This window comes from Thalassophryne amazonica, chromosome 4 (assembly GCF_902500255.1).
Source record: "Thalassophryne amazonica chromosome 4, fThaAma1.1, whole genome shotgun sequence".
NCBI classification, from domain to species: Eukaryota; Metazoa; Chordata; class Actinopteri; order Batrachoidiformes; family Batrachoididae; genus Thalassophryne; species Thalassophryne amazonica.
Genome location: NC_047106.1, coordinates 31,680,600 through 31,700,208, shown reverse-complemented (window position 1 = coordinate 31,700,208; position 19,609 = coordinate 31,680,600). Strand labels below are relative to the sequence as shown.

General features: G+C 40.8%; 1 protein-coding gene across 2 annotated transcripts in view; it reads right to left on the bottom strand.

The window, feature by feature from the left end:
- Positions 1-19,609, bottom strand: part of limk1a (LIM domain kinase 1a) — a 149,417-nt gene that overhangs the window by 46,789 nt on the left and 83,019 nt on the right. The window lies entirely within an intron of this gene.

The window sequence follows — 19,609 nt, the reverse complement described above, 5'->3', positions numbered from 1 at the left end:
CAGTCGTGAGGTGGATGCAGCAAGACACAGAAACAATGCCTTGTCCAAGACCTAACCTTGACCTATCCAACTCATTAGCTACATCATTTTCCCCTTCTTTTTACCCTTCTTATGTAACCAGGGTGTCCTGCTAACGCTTCCTCTCTGTCCTCTATGTCCCTTGCTTTGTTCTTTTTGAAGCCCCCACTTTGACCCTACCCCTAATGTAGCCTGCATCTGCCGTTCTCCGCTAGCTTGCTTGAGGCGAGTGCTCGGAACCTCCCAAGTGTGTGGATATTAATAATAGGTCACTGCGCTTCCTGTTGGTTCTTATGTTGGAGCAGCTGAAACAAGACTGCAGAGAAATCTGGCCAGCAGGAAAAACCTGATTAAATTACTGCAGGAATTATAGGAGCTGCATTCATAACTAGAAACAGAGATACATACAGGCATCTATTTAAAAGGTCATCTGGCAGAATTGAAAAAAAACAAAACTGCACATTTCCAGCAATACAAAAACCAACAGTGAGCTCAGAAATCTGTTTTGGAACAGGTCAAGAATCATTACCCCTCCCCCACCACCAAATGTGGTTTAATATCCCATTGCATTTACTGCAACTGTCAAAACAATTAGACCATGGGATGTGTAATCAATATCCCTTTGGATTTTTTAACCCATGACCTACATCTGGGGTGGATGCATTCAGTGACAATATGGCAATCATTTCTGGTATATTTGCATAGATCTGTGCATAGAACATTGTTTTGTAGATGTGCACAAATGTCATCTCCACAAATATTTATTTAATTTTTACAATTACCAGTGCAATACGCAAGTTCCATTACACGATCATGTAATTGCATAAAATTACAATTACCATGAGATATAATATTCCAATTATGCAAATGCTGAGCAGTAAAAACAAAATAAAAACAAACATTTGGCCAGAGCTTCCCTGTGCCATGAAGCATCTAAAGTCACAATTACCACAAATTTATATGGCCATGAGATGATGATGATTCTCTGACTGGAATACTATGGTATAATAGTATATCTATCTGGCTACAGTGATGCCTCACGATCACCTACACACACCCACACTAATGTCAGCATACTGCCATGCAAGGCGCTTAACTGCACAACCAACGGCCCTCAGTGATTTTCTGCTCTGAAGGGGATTTGAACAGTGCAGGTTGAGTGGTTTGTAGACACAGTAAGAGATGTTTGAAAAATGTCCAGAAGAGAAATGTGGCCAAGAACTACGATAAATTATACAGAGGATGGAGCTGTCCGACTTTTACTTATAAAATATTACAAAGATGACATTATGTAATATTGGTTTTGAGGAAAACCAAAAACAAAAAAGCAACATTTTGCAGGACTTATCGTGAGAGGACAAGACCCGGTTGTTGCATAACATCACTCAATGTAAATGCTGTAATTTTGCAGGTTTTTTTTGCCAACATTCTGAAAATATCACTCAACCTTTGCACACATATGTAATGGAATCCCAGATGAAGATGAGGGTGAAAAGAAGACACCTACATAGAGTGGGCGAAAGTGAAACCAAGCTTAGGTTTATTTAGACCTGATGAAACGAGCCGACAGAGAAACCACAAGGGAGGAGGGGGATTTCAGACGCTTGTGATGCTGCTGATTTTGTCACCATTTCCACACCGGAAAGAGGAAATTAACAAACCAAAACACATTGCTAAAGATCACTGGTTAGATTATCTGTAAACATGTGAATGATGACTAAAATAAACAGTGAACAGAAGACCGGCCTCAACGTGACGAGTGAAGCTCAACATTAAGCAACAGCACTTCTAGGCATCTACGTCTTTCCTCCCTTGCTCAGGAGGTCAAAAAGTTGAAATTTCAACACTGCGAAAAGCCTCTTTTTTAAGCGTGACTGATGACAAAAAAAAAAAAAAAAAAAACATCTGGGTCAACTGAAACAAACATTTAACACAACAAATATTTCCCAAAACGTATCATACTTTTGTTTAGGATTCTTGCAGAGGCATTAACAACAACAAATAAAACCTCCTGTGAGAGTTAAGTACACCACAAAACTGGGACTTTTCCATTATTTTGGTATCCAATCCCAAACACACTTAAAAATTTCTCAATTTAGCCACAAAGGGCAAATTCTTATGTTACTCAAAATCAGAATGTAATTACAGCAAAATGGGTTTTATATATTAGATTGAAAACTAGACTTACTTACACCACCTAGGTTTGTTGTGTGTTCCAAGGGTGAAGAAGAACTCAGCTGGTTACAGGTTCTTTTCTTATTGGACACCTTTTCTATGGAACAGTTTGCCAATTGTAATGAGCCAGTCTGATTCTATGGAGTCATTTAAATCTAGAATGAAGACTATTTTCTGTTTCTCGCTAATTTAGTGGTTTGAATTGTACGTTATAGAACTCAGCCACATGGGGTGTGCAGCCAGTACATTCTGAGTGCCGGTCCCAAGCCCAGATAAATGAGGAGGGTTGCGTCAGGAAGAGCATCCGGTGTAAAGCAAGCCAACCAACTATGCAGACTAAGAATCGAATTTCCATACCGGATCGGTCACGGCCTGGGTTAACAACGTCCGCCACCGGTGCTGTTACCCAACAGGGTGCCGGTGGAAATTGGGCTACTGCTGGGCGAAGACGACGAAGAAGAGGAGAACGTTTCCACAAACAGCGAGAGAAGAAGAAAACTAGAAGGGGGGAAATGAGAGTGGGGACTTTGAATGTTGGTAGTATGACTGGTAAAGGGAGAGAGCTGGCTGATATGATGGAGAGGAGAAAGGTAGACATATTGTGTGTGCAAGAGACCAAGTGGAAGGGAAGTAAGAGCAGGAGCATCGGCGGTGGGTACAAGTTGTTGTACCATGGTGAGGACAGGAAGATAAATGGTGTTGGGGTCATTTTAAAGGAAGAGTATGTTAAAAGTGTATTGGAGGTTAAACGAGTGTCTGACAGGGTGATGAGTGATGTTGAAAATTGAAGGGGTGATGATGAATATCATCAGTGCATATGCCCCACAGGTAGGTTGTGAGATGAAGGAGAAAGAAGATTTCTGGAGTGTGTTAGATGAGGTGGTGGAGCGTGTACCCAAGCATGAAAGAGTGGTGATAGGAGCGGACTTCAATGGGCATGTTGGTGAAGGGAACAGAGGTGATGAGAAAGTAATGGGTAGATATGGTATCAAGGATAGGAATGGGGAAGGACAGATGGTAGTTGATACTGCAAAAAGGATGGAAATGGCTGTGCTGAATAAATACTTTAAGAAAAGGGAGGAGCACAGGGTAACATACGAGGTCTGTTAGAAAAGTATCGGACCTTTTTATTTCTTTGAAAACCTGATGGACTTGAATCACGTGTGCTTGCATGAGCCAACCTTGAACCTTCATGCGCATGCGTGATTTTTTTTCACGCCTGTCGGTTGCGTCATTTGCTGGTAAGCAGCTTTTTTGTGAGGATGGGTGTAGTCTCTCATTGTTTTGTCTTTGCAAGGAAATGGCGGAACGACTGGAGCAGCGCAACTGCATCAAATTTTGCCACAAACTGGGCGACAGCCAGGTGGAAAACATTCGGATTATTCAGATGGCTTCCGGTGATGATTCTCTGGGCATCACACAAATTAAGGAGCGTTACAACCGGTTTAAAGACATCCGCACAACGGTGGAGAGCGCGCTGCGCTCCGATCGGCATCAACATGCTGACATGACCGGATCATTTCCAAAGTGAACGCTGTGGAGATGTGGGACCGTCGTGTAATTATCCGAGAAGTTACAGAAGAGGTGGACATCAGCGCTTTTTCGACACATTCCACTGTGACAGAAGATTTTGCCATGAAAAGAGTGGCGACGAAATTCATCGGCACGAAGCTGATGGCGCAGCAACAGCGCCTCCGTGTTTAAGCCTCACAGGACATGTTGTGGCATGTCCACCTCGTCCACAATTTCTCGGATAGTCACACGGCTGAAAAGCCACCGAAAACCGTCTGAATCTTCTGAATGGTTGACAAGCTGGGCAAGTCACAACATATCCTGTGAGGCTTCAACACGGTGGCGCTGTTGCTGCGCCATCAGCTTCGTGCCGATGAATTTCGCCACCACTCTTTTCATGGCAAAATCTTCTTTCACAGTGGAATGTGCCAAAGAAGTGCTGATGTCCACCTCTTCCGCAATTTCTTGGATAATCACACGATGGTCCCACATCATCATAGCGTTCACTTTGGAAATGATCCGGTCGTTTCAGCATGTTGATGCCAATCGGAGTGCGGCGCGCTCTCCACCGTTGTGCGGACGTCTTTAAACCGGTTGTACCACTCCTTAATCTGTGTGATGCCCAGAGGATCGTCACCGAAAGCCGTCTGAATAATCCAAATGGTTTCCACCTGGCTGTCGCCCAGTTTGTGGCAAAATTTGATGCAGTTGCACTGCTCCAGTCGTTCCACCATTTCCTTGCAAAGAAAAAAACAACGAGAGACTCCACCCATCCTCACAAAAAAGCTGCTTACCAGCAAATGACGCAACCGACAGGCGTGGAAAAAAATCACGCATGCGCATGAAGGTTCAAGGTTGGCTCATGCAAGCACACGTGATTCAAATCCATCAGGTTTTTGAAAAAAATAAAAAGGTCAGATACATTTCTAACAGATCTCGTATAAGAGTGGAGGAATGTGCACACAGGTGGACCACATTCTTTATAGGAGATGAAAGCTAAAAGAATTCAGAGACTGTAAGGTGGCGGCAGGAGAGAGTGTCGTTAGACAGCATAGGAAGTTGTTTGGAGGATGACTTTAGAGGTAAAGAAGAAGAAGAAGAGAGTGAGAGCTCAACAAAGGATCAGATGGTGGAAGCTGAAGGAGGAAGACTGTTGTGTGAAATTTAGCGAGCAGGTGAGAGAAGCACTGGTTGGAGGGGAAGCAATTTTGGACAACTGGAAAAGTACTGCAGATGTGGTGAGGGAGACAGCTAGGACAGTACTGGGTATGACAGCTGGACAGTGGAAGGAAGACAAGGAGACTTGGTGATGGACTGAAGAGGTCCAGGAAAGCATAAGGAGGAAGAGGTTGGTGAAAACGTTTTGGGATAGTCAGAGAGATGAAGAAAGTAGACAGGAGTACAAGGAGATGTGGCGTAAGGCGAAAAGAGAAGTGGCAAAAGCGAAGGAAAAGGCATATTGCAAGCTGTACAAGAAGTTGAATAGTAAGGAAGGCGAAAAGGACTTGTACCGATTGGCCAGACAAAGGGACAGAGCTGGAAAGGATGTGCAGCAGGTTAGAGTGGTAATAGATGCACGTTAATGTGCTGACAAGTGACGAGTGTGTGCTGAGAAGGTGGAGGGAATATTTTGAAGAGCTGATGAATAAAGAAAATGAGCGAGAGAAAAGGTTGGATGATGTGGTGAGAGTAAATCAGGAAGTACAAGAGATTAGTAAGGAAGAAGTGAGGGCTGCTATGAAGAGGATGAAGAGTGGAAAGGCAGTTGGTCCAGATGACATCCCAGTGGAGGCATGGAAATGTCTAAGAGACGGCAGTAGAGTTTCTAACCAGATTGTTTAATAAAAGCTTGGAAAGTGAGAGGATGCCTGAGGAGTGGAGATGAAGTGTGCTGGTTCCTATTTTCAAGAACAAGGGTGATGTGCAGAGCTGCAGTAACTACAGAGGCATAAAGTTGATCAGCCACAGCATGAAGTTATGGGAAAGAGTAGTAGAAACTAGGCTTAGAAAACAGGTGAAGATCTGTGAGCAGCAATATGGTTTCATGCCGATAAAGAGCACTACAGATGCAATGTTTGCTCTGAGAATACTGTTGGAGAAGTACAGAGAAGGCCAGAAAGAGTTACATTATGTGTTTGTGGACTTAGAAAAAGCTTATGATAGGGTGCCAAGAGAAGAGCTGTGGTGTTGTATGAGGAAGTCTGGAGTGGCAGAGAAGTATGTTAGGGTAGTGCAGGACCTGTACGAGAATAGTGTGACAGCGGTGAGATGTGTAGTCGGAATGACAGACTCATTCAAGGTGGAGGTGGGATTACACCAAGGATCAGCTCTGAGTCCTTTCTTGTTTGCAGTGGTGATGGACAGGTTGACGGATGAGATCAGACAGGAGTCCCCATGGACTATGATGTTTGCAGATGACACTGTGATCTGTAGTGAGAGTAGAGAGCAAGTTGAGTCTAGTCTGGAGAGGTGGAGATATGCTTTGGAGAGAAGGGGAATGAAAGTCAGTAGAAGCAAGACTGAGTACATGTGAGTGAATGGGAGGGAGCCCAGTGGAATAGTGCGGTTACAAGGAGTAGAAGTGGTGAAAGTAGATGAGTTTAAATACTTGGGGTCAACTGTTCAAAGTAATGGAGAGTGTGGTAGAGAGGTGAATAAGAGTGCAGGCAGGGTGGAGTGGGTGGAGAAAGGTAGCAGGAGTGATTTGTAATCGAAGAATATCAGCAAAAGTGAAGGGGAAAGTTTACAAGACAGTAGTGAGACCAGCCATGACGTAGAGACGGTGGCACTAACAAAAAGACAGGAGGCAGAGCTGAAGATGTTGAGAGTCTCTTTGGGAGTGACAAGAATGGACAAGATTATGAATGAACATATCAGAGGGACAGCTCAGGTGGGACGGTTTGGAGATAAAGTCAGAGAGGCGAGATTGAGATGGTTTGGACATGTGCAGAGGAGGGACCCAGGGTATATAGGGAGAAGGATGCTGAGGATGGAGCCACCAGGCAGGAGGAGAAGAGGGAGGCCAAAGAGGAGGTTTATGGATGTGCTGAGGGAGGACATGCAGGTGGTTGGTGTGACAGAGGAAAATACAGAGGACAAGGTGAGATGGAAATGATTGATCTGCTGTGGCGACCCCTAACAGGAACAGCCGAAAGACAAAGAAGAATTGTACGTTATAGAAATTTAGTGTTCTTTTCTGAAGTTAATTTTCAGTACTGTTAGTTCTAATATAGCTCTTGTACTGCTTTCTGTTGAGGTTTCATATTGTTGTGGCTGCCACAATGGACGCTCACCCAACAAAGTTGGGTCCGCTCCTTTGGACCCTGCACTTGTGAAGGGCGTCGAGACAACCTGTGCTGTTTTGTGGTGCTAAATAAATAAGATAAATTGAAACCTTCTGCCTATACCAGATAGCTATACTAATATACCACAGTGCTTTTAAAAAAATCTTTTCACTTATTAAACTGCAAAACCTACCAAAAATTAAAATAAACAGATAAATACCCGAAGTACAAAATTATAGATATAGATAATTATAGATAATTAAATCCACTTCTTTCTTTTATGCATTTTCACAAATGAACTACATTTACACAAAGTATTTGTCATTTTAGGGGAACTCAAAGATTTCAACTCCTACTTACTGTCATTCCAGAAATAAAGGACGACAAAGGGCAAAGAAAACCCCAACATTTCATTTCGGCTGGTTTTACTTTTACTATCACAGAAGAGAAGTGAAACAAACACAACAAAGTGTACTATTAATTTAACATGTCACAACAGAGTATATTAATTTAACATGTCACAATGCAGTATACAATATTTTATTGATGGAAATGGGTTAAAAAAAGGAAGTAAATTTGAATTGTTGAGTTGCAGACAAGATGATGGATGAGGTTTGCTGACTTTACCCATCTGTTCTATTGATTTTTGGCATGGATTTGGCAAAAGAATCAAATTCAGTTAACAGCTGCAATTACAATTCCATTTTGGCACAATGGAAGTATTGGACTGGCGTCCCATCCAAGGGGAGTCAAACCGTCTCATCTGTTTCACACCACAGAAACAAAGGTCTGATTGGACACAGAGCCTAGAAAATGACTTACTTAAAGGAAATGAATCGTCAAGGATGAAACAACAAGGCCTCCAGCATTGTTTAGATTCAGATATGTGGTGTTCCTGATAATGAAATGATGACAGTTATTGAAATAATGTCTTTTTTTTTGATAAAAATTTTATAGTCCTGAGCACAATCAGACAAGATTACTTTATTATGGCGAGATGGAGTAATGCAATTTTACCAAAGAAAATCTGTAATAATTATTTTCAGTATAAATGACAGAAATGGGAGTGGCTACTCATTAATTAAGCCCGATGTACTGCCACCATGCATCAAAAAGGAAGAAAATTACTAGAGCGAATATAATGGATTTGTCTCTGGTCTGCTTCTGTCATTTACCAATCTGGTTCAATTTTTGTTTGTTTGTTTTTGGCAGCTTGGATGTGCACAGAAGAGAGCACTTTGTCCTGCAATGTGTGCTCTTTGTATGAAAGCAGGTGGTCAAAACATCTCTCATACAAACAAAACAAACATGTCCCATCTTGCTAACTTTGTGGCTTCCGGTGTGTAGTGAGCACCTTGTATGGCAGCACCCTGACATCGGGGTGAATGTGAGGCATAATTGTAAAGCGCTTTGAGCGTCTGATGCAGATGGAAAAGCGCTATATAAATGCAGTCCATTTACCATTTCATGTTTTTACTCTGGATTCAGAGGTGCAGAGCCTGTCTACAGTGCATGTTATCCGTGTGCCATAAGCAGAGGGGGTGTTCCAAAGATGCAGAGTTCTGGCACTGACACAAATGATCACACAATTTCATAGCAGTGATGTGTAAATGGATTGATAAAGAAATTGTAAATTAATAAAATTCAAATGTGAGTGTAAAATCTCTGCTGCCGATGATTGCCTTCAAAATGCCTCTAAGTGCCTCTATGCTTGAGATAAACTATTTTACATACTACAGGTATATGGAACAGACAAATACTTTGAGAGGTGAATATTATATTTCAAGTAACATGTTGCCCATGGGGATCCACGGGCTCTAGATTGGGTAGTGTTTATAAAATAGGTAGCTGACATTTTTCAAAGGTGGTAATAAATAAGCAGTTTTTTAGAAGAACTCAACCCTTTACCACCCCCTGCTGGAATGGAGTGTGAGTCCAGAATGTAATTATCAAAGCCCATTGTTCAGTGTTGTTAGCTAATATCTGTACTTTCTATTCATTTGGTTTCTTTTCTGTATTCTGCCACAAGCAGTTGATATTTTTCTTAATTTTTTTTGTTTGTTTCTTTTAAAACACCCACAAACAGAGACAGTGGTGGAAGACAAATGCACTACACTTTTCGCTCATGGTAATTAGAGCCCGACCAATAAATCAGCCGGCTGATATTATCGGCCGATATAAGCCCTTTTCAAAGTACTCACTATCGGCCGAAATTTTGCCGATAGAACGCCGATAATTTCTCATAAACAGAACAGTTACTGAAATAATGTTTGTGTCGGCAATGTAAAATGTCCTTGCACCATTTGTCCAGTAGATGGAGCTCTGACTCCATTCAACTGAGAGCTTCTTACACCCCTGCTTAAATGTGTTCATCACCAGCCCCCATAGTTTGCCATCACACTGCACTGATCGGCTGCCAAAAGCATACAAAGTTTATAAGGATGTTGTTTGTAATAACTTTGCGATTACATTCACCCCACATTTCTCCCGTTTCAGTTCAACTCCGTTTGATTAACTAGGTTTATGTAGTAATGTGTCAAATGTGCTTCATTGCGTCAGTCACGCTTTTTATTAAGCCCATGTTGTGTAGACCTTATTTCTAGCATGAAAAACTTTTGTTTACTGCTAAGAGGTTGAAATATTCAGATTCACTGGTCAGCCGGAATGGTTCTGGGAATTACTGCCGTTCGCCATTAACCCTCTGGGGACAACCCCGTCGTATACGACAGCTGGGACCAAGGTTTACTAAACTGTAAATAACTTTTTAATGATATGAGATAGAAACTTAACTTTTCAGCAAAAAAAAAAAAAAAAGTAACTCCGGACTTTAGATCCACCATCGGCCATCTTGGTGGTACTCATAGAAGATGTGTGATGATGTGCGCAATGTGAGTGTCCAATCAGAATTGGCTCTCCATCATATGGTTTTCCAAAATTCAATCGTAGGGCAGATTTACCTCACGTGATATGGCAAAGATTGTTTTCAGGAGTGATAGCTTGCTAGTTGGCCCATTTGAATAGCCCCCTAACGGCTCCAATTGCATTTTTGCATTTTTTGAACTTGAAAATTCTTCTCTGTTATAAAGTTAATCAATATGAGGACAAAGCTTCAGCTTTTAGCTCATACCTTTTTTTGATAAGGGTCCAAAAAAGAACATTTTATTCATTTAAAAAAAAAATAATAATATCGGCTGATTTATCAGCTATCCGCAAATCAGCCGATTTATCGATTATCTGCATTTTTTTTCATCCAAATATCCTTATCGGCATTGGCCTCAAAAAATCCATATCAGTCGGGCTCTAATGGTAATGGCAACATGAGACTTAACTATACTGACTAAACCAATTGAACTACAAAATACTATAAATCAATAACACTAACAACACTGATAAACTAACATTAACAACAGTAACAACATTTAAAACCCCAAACTCCCATAGTGCACTGCAGCACAGCATCCATTGTTCAGCGATGTTAGCTATTATTGTTAATTTCTCCAAAACTATTAGTCTTATCAACTTTCCATTTTTGCAGCATTTATCCTTGACCCAAAATACATAAGCATACCAAATGGCAAATATTAGCTCTCCCTGGTTTCTCCATGATCAAAGCCATGCATATGCATGCATACATGCACACAGAGGCCACTGGTGTTTTACAACATAGATGTGTTATCAGTGATAAACAGTGGTGTCACAGCGAAACGTCCTCGCGTCAAGCAACCCAGTCCAGTCGAAGATTCAAGCTTCTCTACTATGGAAACCACATTGGACAACTGAGAGCCTACACAGAAATACTTAAGTAGAGATACTGCAGTTTAAAAACACTCTGGTAAAAGCTGAAGTATCAACTTGACCTCTTTACTCAAGTAAAAGTGAAAAAGTATGTGCTCCAAAACCTACTTAAAGTATAAAAGTATAAAGTAACCTTTAAAAAAAAAAGAAGGTAGATGCCACTATATGAACTGGAAGCTTAATTTAAAAACTGATTCGTTCTACATGTGGCCCAAGACCTAAAACCCAAAATTATCCCCCAACACCACCTGCATGAAAATGTTTCAATTCTAGAAGCTCTGAAATGCAATCTGGGACTATTCCAGACAATAAACTGCAGTGAGTGCAGCATCCATTTAGTGAAGGGAAAAAAAAAAAACCCCACAACTTTCCTTATTCAAATTCATTCCAGTAGTATTCTGCTCTTACTAGGATGCAGCAATTTTCTAGTTTTGCAGATAGTTCTGGAGGAAATCACTGAAGAAATTAACACATTGAAAATATGGTTTGACCAAAACAAATTGTCATTAAACTTAAGACAGAGATGAAGTGGAGGTGTAAGAGTCACTAGGTGTTCACAGGAAACACTTATTTATGTATGTATGTATTTATTTATGTATGTTCATTGTTACTTTGCTTTTATATTTTCTGTTGTGTTTCTATTCAGGTTGTTTTTGCCTCTTTCTCTAAAATTGTATATAATAATCATTAGATTATTAATATATAAACAAAATAAATTTAAGAAATATTACAATTTAAAAACAAATGCACCCGAACGTGATGACAGCTGCAATTGCTTAATGCTAAGTTTTAACATTGAAAATGCCATAGACATGCTAACACGTTAGCATCGCTCCCATTTTTAAGTTATAAAATACATCTATCAACTGTTTCAGAAGACCATAACAGGTCGGTTTAACATAGAAAAGGTAAATAATACTCATAGAAGTATGCTCTTTAGGGTTTTAGCGGGGTAAAAGTAAGCGAAAAAGAATAAACGAAGCAATAGGTCGAAGTATTGCTTCAATCTGCGAACCACTGCTTCGATTGGTTCACGGTTCAAAGCAAAGCCTTGCTGCAGAAAAGTTGATTACAGGTGCACATGACATGAAATATATATATATATATAAACATTAAACTGAAGCCAAGAGTAACAAGGCTGTTTGTTTTAAAAATGGAAGGAATAGAAAGTACAGATACTTGTGTGAAAAAGTAATGAGTAGAAGTCAGAAGTAGGCAGAAAAATAAGTAATGGAGTAAAGTATAGATACCTAAAAAGTGTACTTAAGTACAGTAACAACAGACACAGATTGTCAGACTTATATCACATTTACCTGCATTAATCTTGAATACATTTACTTGAGAATGTAAACTGTAGATATGGTTTACATGTGAAAATCATATATACTTGTGATATTCTGAAATTAATTTAAACTGATGGTAAACAACACCGATTTTAACATCTGAATGTTGTATTTGCCTGAACTAATCCATGATTATTTTACAAAGACAACAGAGATTGCTGGGGCTACAGTTTTGCTTTATACTGCTTTTGTTGTAATTAATAGTGGTCTTGGTGCAAACTTTGTTCCACCACTGTTTTAAGCATGCTGTGGTATGTCATTTACATAAAAAGTCTTCTATGCACCATTTTAGTTAGTGTTGGTGAGTTTTCATCTTGATCTTCTCTTTTTACTTATGGCATTCTCCAGGGCTCCATTCAAGGTCACATTACTTTTCTCATTGCATATGTTAGCTTGACTGGTTAAAGAGAAAAGGATTTCATGTCACTGCTATGCAGATAACGCACAACTGCAGCTGCCACACAAGACCTTTATACAGCCCTTGCTGAATTGGCAAAAGGATGCTAAAGATTGGTGGTCCCTCAACTTCTCCCATCTTAACGGTAACCAATAGAAAGCCTGATATGAAAGACTGTTTTGTGCCTTATCATAAAATTAAACAATTACTCTCAAGGAGGCTGCAAATAATATTCGAGTTAACTCATTCCTGGAATGTCCCACGTCAACGTGATGCAGTCCTCAGTGACTGTCGATCGTTTTTGTAACAAAGAACAATAACCTACAATTGTAAAATGCCAAACTGTATTGCTTGTGCTAGTGTTGGGAATCAGAGCGGTCTTTCTCACTGCAAAGCTTTCTAGCTTGTTTCAGCAAGTTATCAAGCTTTCTCGACCAATTAATGCACCCGACAGTCTGGAAATAGTATGAATTGTCAGGTGTCATGTCAGCTGGTTTCCTTCTGAGAAGTTGTTCAAAAACTGCCATAATGCACACAAAACTGCCCAAAATATTAGATCCCTCTCAGTATTATAACAGTCCTGGTTGCATTAACTAGTGTATCATAAAAAGGAACGCAACCAAAATTAAATGAATAAAACAACATCCAACCTGGCAACACATTCAATTTTTGCACGCGTGACACTCATGGTTTTCGAGCATTGAACTATCTGGAACCAAGAGCTGGTGCTGTGTCATATTTGCTCTGTATCGGACTATAATCCTTTCAGTGTCAGATTACATGCTCCATCGCTAGGGATACAAGGCAAAAACTCCATACACCCTGTATGAATATGTAATTTTTTTCCTCTCAACAGCCATCAGGACCATGACCATCTCAGAACTTTGAGATTGCACTCTATGAATACATATGAACTCGGCTACTTAATCACTCAATTGTATATTTACAACAACATTTGAGGCAAGGTTAGTGTGATCGAATCAGCTTCTTTTAAGCACCGGACATCCATCAGGCCCAAGTCAATGTCTGTCCCCGGCCTCTTGGCTGACTCTCAACATGCGGCTGTTTAAGGCGGACACCGAACCCAACAAACAGACTATTGCACATTCATCAGCTTGCAAAAGCAGCAATATAGAGAAGGACTAATGAAACAAAATTCAATTGCTGCACTTCAATCAGCTTCATTGAGGGCCATAAATAACTCTGTTCTCTAGTTCACTGAAGGACAAAGAAACCAAGCCATGCAGAAACGGCAGCTGTGCTCAAAAGCTATTTGCAAATATATTTAAAGCTGTACTTCTGTACTACTTTTATATATTTTGAGATCGCTTCAGGAAAGATGCCCCCCAAACAGAGGCCAGATCTAGCAAATCTTTTGTCAATGTAAATTAACCAACAAACAAAGAACAGTAATAATAATAGCTCTGATACTTTTCTAAAGACAACTTGTACATCAAAAATGATCAGAAAGAAAGACTGTGCGATTAGTGACAAAAATCACACTAAACACAAGACCCATACTCTCATGAGCGCCACTAGCTTAGCTCAGCTAGCCTTGCTTAGCGTAGCGTCCACTTTTAGCTTGCTAAAAGTGCTCTCGTTTTGGCCGAACGTCTATACAGTTTTTGCATATTCCGTGTTAGTACGCCCCCAACGTGCTTGATGAATTCCTGCACAAAAAGTAGTTCTTAGATAATTGCGATATTTGGCACAAGAATGTGTATCTTGTGTGTTTTTACCCCTAAATGATTGTAAGTCAATACTCGCACTCATCAAGCAGCATCTTCTCATGTCGACAAATTCAGCTCCATTTTGAAAACAACCAGACACTGGGTCAGGCACAAGTAGTCCGGTGAGTTCAATCTGTGGGTGAGCTATCCCACAATGCCAAAATAGCAGATGTCGCTCCAACGAGAGCGGCACGCTGAGCAGGGTGCACAAGTCCATGAGAAAAAAGACACTCATGGGTCATTGTCATTGTGTCAATACTTCAATGTGTTTTTCTTTGACCAACCATAATTCTACATTGACTCATCGCTGCATCACTGTCAAGGTCAATGGCATCAATGGGTTTCCTGCCAGCTGGACAGGTGTCACAGTGACTGTGCAAGACTGGTCTCTGCTTCATTCCTGCTTTCTGGGTGTGGCACAGAAACACACAAACCTGACTGGCTACAGAGTAACAAATGGCTAACTCTGTTCACATTTAGAAAAAAGGAGGCAAGTTGGTGCAGAGGTCTCTGCACCTAATTCACTTTACAGACTTCTGCAGGTCTCATTACCAAGATTGCACTGCAGGTCTGCAGGATGTATAAATGGAAAAAAAAAAAAAACCCCACCAGGACAGGCTGCAGGGTAAATGGCCAAAACATGACTAATTTCTGCTGATCATGAATATAACATGATCTGCCATAAGCAGTACCAGCTGACCAGGAGGAAAGGGGAGATGCTTCACATGCAATGAGTAGGATTAGTCTCCTGGTTTATCTAAACCTCTGGCATAGAGGACCCTTAACTTCAATAAATTATTGGATTTTAGGTGTGTTCAGCGCAAGATAATGACCTTAACACAGGAAACTGCCTCGCCACTAAATATAGCATATATTTTCCAAAGTATAAGTTGCTTTTTAAAAATGATTTAATTATCCTGTGACTTGCATACAAGTGCAACTTTAAAAAAAACATGTATCCCAACTTAAAGAGTTGACGATACAGAAAATTACATGACTTTTATTCTAGAAAACACAGCAATAATTTTACTGTAATGTATTGCGTTAATTAAGTATGTTAAAACTACAGTTATGCTAATCACACACTCCTGTATGTGCGGAACAACTGAAGCATTACAATGTGAAGGCAACGGCAGGTTCAGTGAAACTGTCAAACTGGAACTGCCACATCAAAGGACTAATTGAGTGACTCTGGCTATCACAGATTTGGCAACATTTAATTCTAACAGCACACAGTACTGTCAGTAGTGCTGGGTAATAGGACAAAAACAGTATAATCATAAATTTTCTTCATAGAGATAAATATTTATCACAAGATAAAATTTAATAGTGCTGCCAGTCTGAAGAGTATCTTGATATTGACTTAAACACGGCAAAACTACAGGGGTCATTTGTTAAACTTTCGTCTTTTATTGTACTCCAATTTGGACATTATATTCACCTTATTCAGGAAGCCAGGGTGGGCGGCTCCATTTTGTCAAGCAACTTCTGGTTTGTCACTGCGTCGATGATTAACTACGTGGGAAGACAGTACGCTAGAAGTGTCCAAACATGAGCAGAATTAATTGTTCAGTTTGTGGGTGTCACAACAACTGGAAGAAGAGGAAACTCTCTCTTTCAGAACAATGTTTTGAACATGGAAAGGAGAGATCTGAGTGCTGTGGATGAGCATTTAATTTGTTGCCTCCTCCATTGAAAGATGAGGATCTCTGGTGTTGGCTAAAGGCGCTGAATTTGAAAAATCCACCCAAACGTCCCTATGCCTGTTCTTTGTATTTTATGGAGAAAAAAAACAAAAAAAAAACACCACCACTGGATCTTTATCCAGAGAAATGGTTGGACTATAACGCTAAGTGACAGAGGCACAGTGTCCATTTTTCCACTTGAGCATGGAAACAAATGACTTAAACATCAATAAAGAGTTTGGTGCATCATGAGCCATGACGACATACCAATTAAGTAGACCTTGACAAAGCCTAATAAATTATTTCTCCCGCTTTTTATGCAGCCAAGTCTGGGGTTCAAGATAAGTGTCTTAATTATTTCATGACAAAGTATGCAGTATGGTTCTCCTGGGAAAGGGGGGAGGAGCGGTTAAAAATGTGTTCTTCTAAAGGATTTGATATACAGCCTCTAAATGTATCTTTAACTTTTTCCCATGATCGAGTACTAACATAGGCCAACTAAAATTACAATAGTGGTAGGAAATGTTTGTGCACTTTGAGTGGCCAGCTAAAAACTGCAGTCTCTGTTCTCACATTTATTTCTGCCTAGTAAACAGGCTGTTACACACATTCATAAAGTATTTTACTGCAACACTTTATTGTAACCGCTGTATTCCCCAACCCTAATTATCAGCATGCTTCTTTGAAATGGTGAAAGACTAATATTTACATGTGACAAAGCAGGATAACATAAAACAAAGAGGAGTAACAACCTCCTGTATGCTTATACCTTAACAGCTAATGTTTACCAGCCAGAGTGTAATGAAACTACACAGTACTGTGTGAATAAGTAAGTCTTTTTTTTTTTAAGAACGCAACAAGAGAACTATGCACAGGTGAAGAGATCAAGATGCCTTCATTTAGAGAATAATGATGATTAGTGAAGGACACACTTCTGATCACACGCACTCAGCAACATCTGCAACTCAGTATCACCAGTAATTTGACAAACTGAATATGACTGTATGGCTAAACCCATGCCTGGATATGGCAGAAATGTAAAGTAGAATCAAAGTAATGTCTCTGGGTGTATGACTTCACTATACTTGACAAATAATGTGCTATTTTACACAGATGATAATTCCTAATCGGTTTTGCAGCGATGCCCAGTTTGTGAGAAAGTTTCAAAAGAAAACAGGCCAGCATGCTGCAACTGTGCTGCTTATTAACCCTCTGGGGTCTGAGGGCATTTTTTGGACAGTTCACTCGCCTGGCATAAATGTTTTATTATTGCTGTTAACAGCTCTCCCTGCATCCCACAATCAAGTTTTATATCTCATTTTTTTTCAAGACAACCTGTGCTTTCAGGATATATATGTTTTTGTTGTGTTTTATAAGTGTAATAAAGGTTTACAATCAGAAATAAGAAAGGAAAAAAAAATAATTTTCCACACATTTATTCAAAACACACAGCAAACTATAATAAACAACTGTTTTGACACTTTATAAAGGTAATTTGAGGTCTTGTGTGAAAGACTGTACAACAAAAAGGTTCAAACAACAAACACAAATGCACATTTTGAACAATATATACAAAATGGTCTCTGCATTTTGTTTGTCTCATCTCAAAGCAATTTCTGTCTACTATTACACAAAGGTTACAACACAAACTTCTACTTCTACTGTGTTTTGGACTGTTCTGCTCCTAAAGCAGCTTTCATTCACACTTTGGCTTCTTACAGTCTGAGGAGCGGCCCCTCCTCCTCGCTCCATTGATATGGTAAACAAGTGCTTTACACTGATGAAGCAACCGAGTTATCCAGTAACATTCACACACAAACTAGTAGAGCAATCCTGATAGTTACACACTCTGTTTGAGCACGTGAGATTGTCATCAGAGGCTCTCCGTCGCTTTCACTTTCGCTGTGCGTAATGGTGCAGGGCGCATTGAAATAGTATGTACTTATTGGAGCACCCAGGGGGCTATTCAAATGGGTCAATTAGTAACATATCACTTCTGAAAACGATCTTTGCTTTTCACGTGAGGTAAATCTGCCCTACGATTGCCCTCCCTACCGGGGAGGTGATGGTCTAGTGGTTAAAGTGTTGGGCTCGAGTCTAGAAGATCATGGGTTCAAATCCCCGCCTGACTGGAAAATCACTAAGGGCCCTTGGGCAAGGCCTTTAATCCCCTGTTGCTCCCGGTGTGTAGTGAGCGCCTTGTATGGCAGCACCCTGACATCGGCTTGAATGTGAGGCATAATTGTAAAGCGCTTTGAGTGTCTGATGCAGATGGAAAAGCGCTATATAAATGCAGTCCATTTACCATTTCTACGATTGGATTATAGAAAACCATGTGACGGTGAATCAATTCCGACTGGACACTCACATTGCGCACGTCATCACACAGCTTCTACACTCAACAAAAATATAAACGCAACACTTTTGGTTTTGCTCCCATTTTGTATGAGATGAACTCAAAGATCTAAAACTTTTTCCACATACACAATATCACCATTTCCCTCAAATATTGTTCACAAACCAGTCTAAATCTGTGATAGTGAGCACTTCTTTGCTGAGATAATCCATCCCACCTCACAGGTGTGCCATACCAAGATGCTGATTAGACACAATGATTAGTGCACAGGTGTGCCTTAGACTGCCCACAATAAAAGGCCACTCTGAAAGGTGCAGTTTTGTTTTATTGGGGGGGATACCAGTCAGTATCTGGTGTGACCACCATTTGCCTCATGCAGTGCAACACATCTCCTTCGCATAGAGTTGATCAGGTTGTCAATTTTGGCCTGTGGAATGTTGGTCCACTCCTCTTCAATGGCTGTGCGAAGTTGCTGGATACTGGCAGGAACTGGTACACGCTGTCGTATACACCGGTCCAGAGCATCCCAAACATGCTCAATGGATGACATGTGCGGTGAGTATGCCAGCCATGCAAGAACTGGGACATTTTCAGCTTCCAAGAATTGTGTACAGATCCTTGCAACATGGGGCCGTGCATTATCCTGCTGCAACATGAGGTGATGTTCTTGGATGTATGGCACAACAATGGGCCTCAGGATCTCGTCACGGTATCGCATTCAAAATGCCATCAATAAAATGCACCTGTGTTCTTCGTCCATAACAGATGCCTGCCCATACCATAACCCCACCGCCACCATGGGCCACTCAATCCACAACATTGACATCAGAAAACCGCTCACCCACACACGCTGTCTGCCATCTGCCCTGGACAGTGTGAACCGGGATTCATCCGTGAAGAGAACACCTCTCCAACGTGCCAAACGCCAGCGAATGTGAGCATTTGCCCACTGAAGTCGGTTACAACGATGAACTGGAGTCAGGTCGAGACCCTGATGAGGACGACGAGCATGCAGATGAGCTTCCCTGAGACGGTTTCTGACAGTTTGTGCAGAAATTCTTTGGTTATGCAAACCGATTATTTCAGCAGCTGTCCGAGTGGCTGGTCTCAGACGATCTTGGAGGTGAACATGCTGGATGTGGAGGTCCTGGGCTGGTGTGGTTACACATGGTCTGCGGTTGTGAGGCTGGTTGGATGTACTGCCAAATTCTCTGAAACGCCTTTGGAGACGGCTTATGGTAGAGAAATGAACATTCAATACATGAGCAACAGCTCTGGTTGACATTCCTGCTGTCAGCATGCCAATTGCACGCT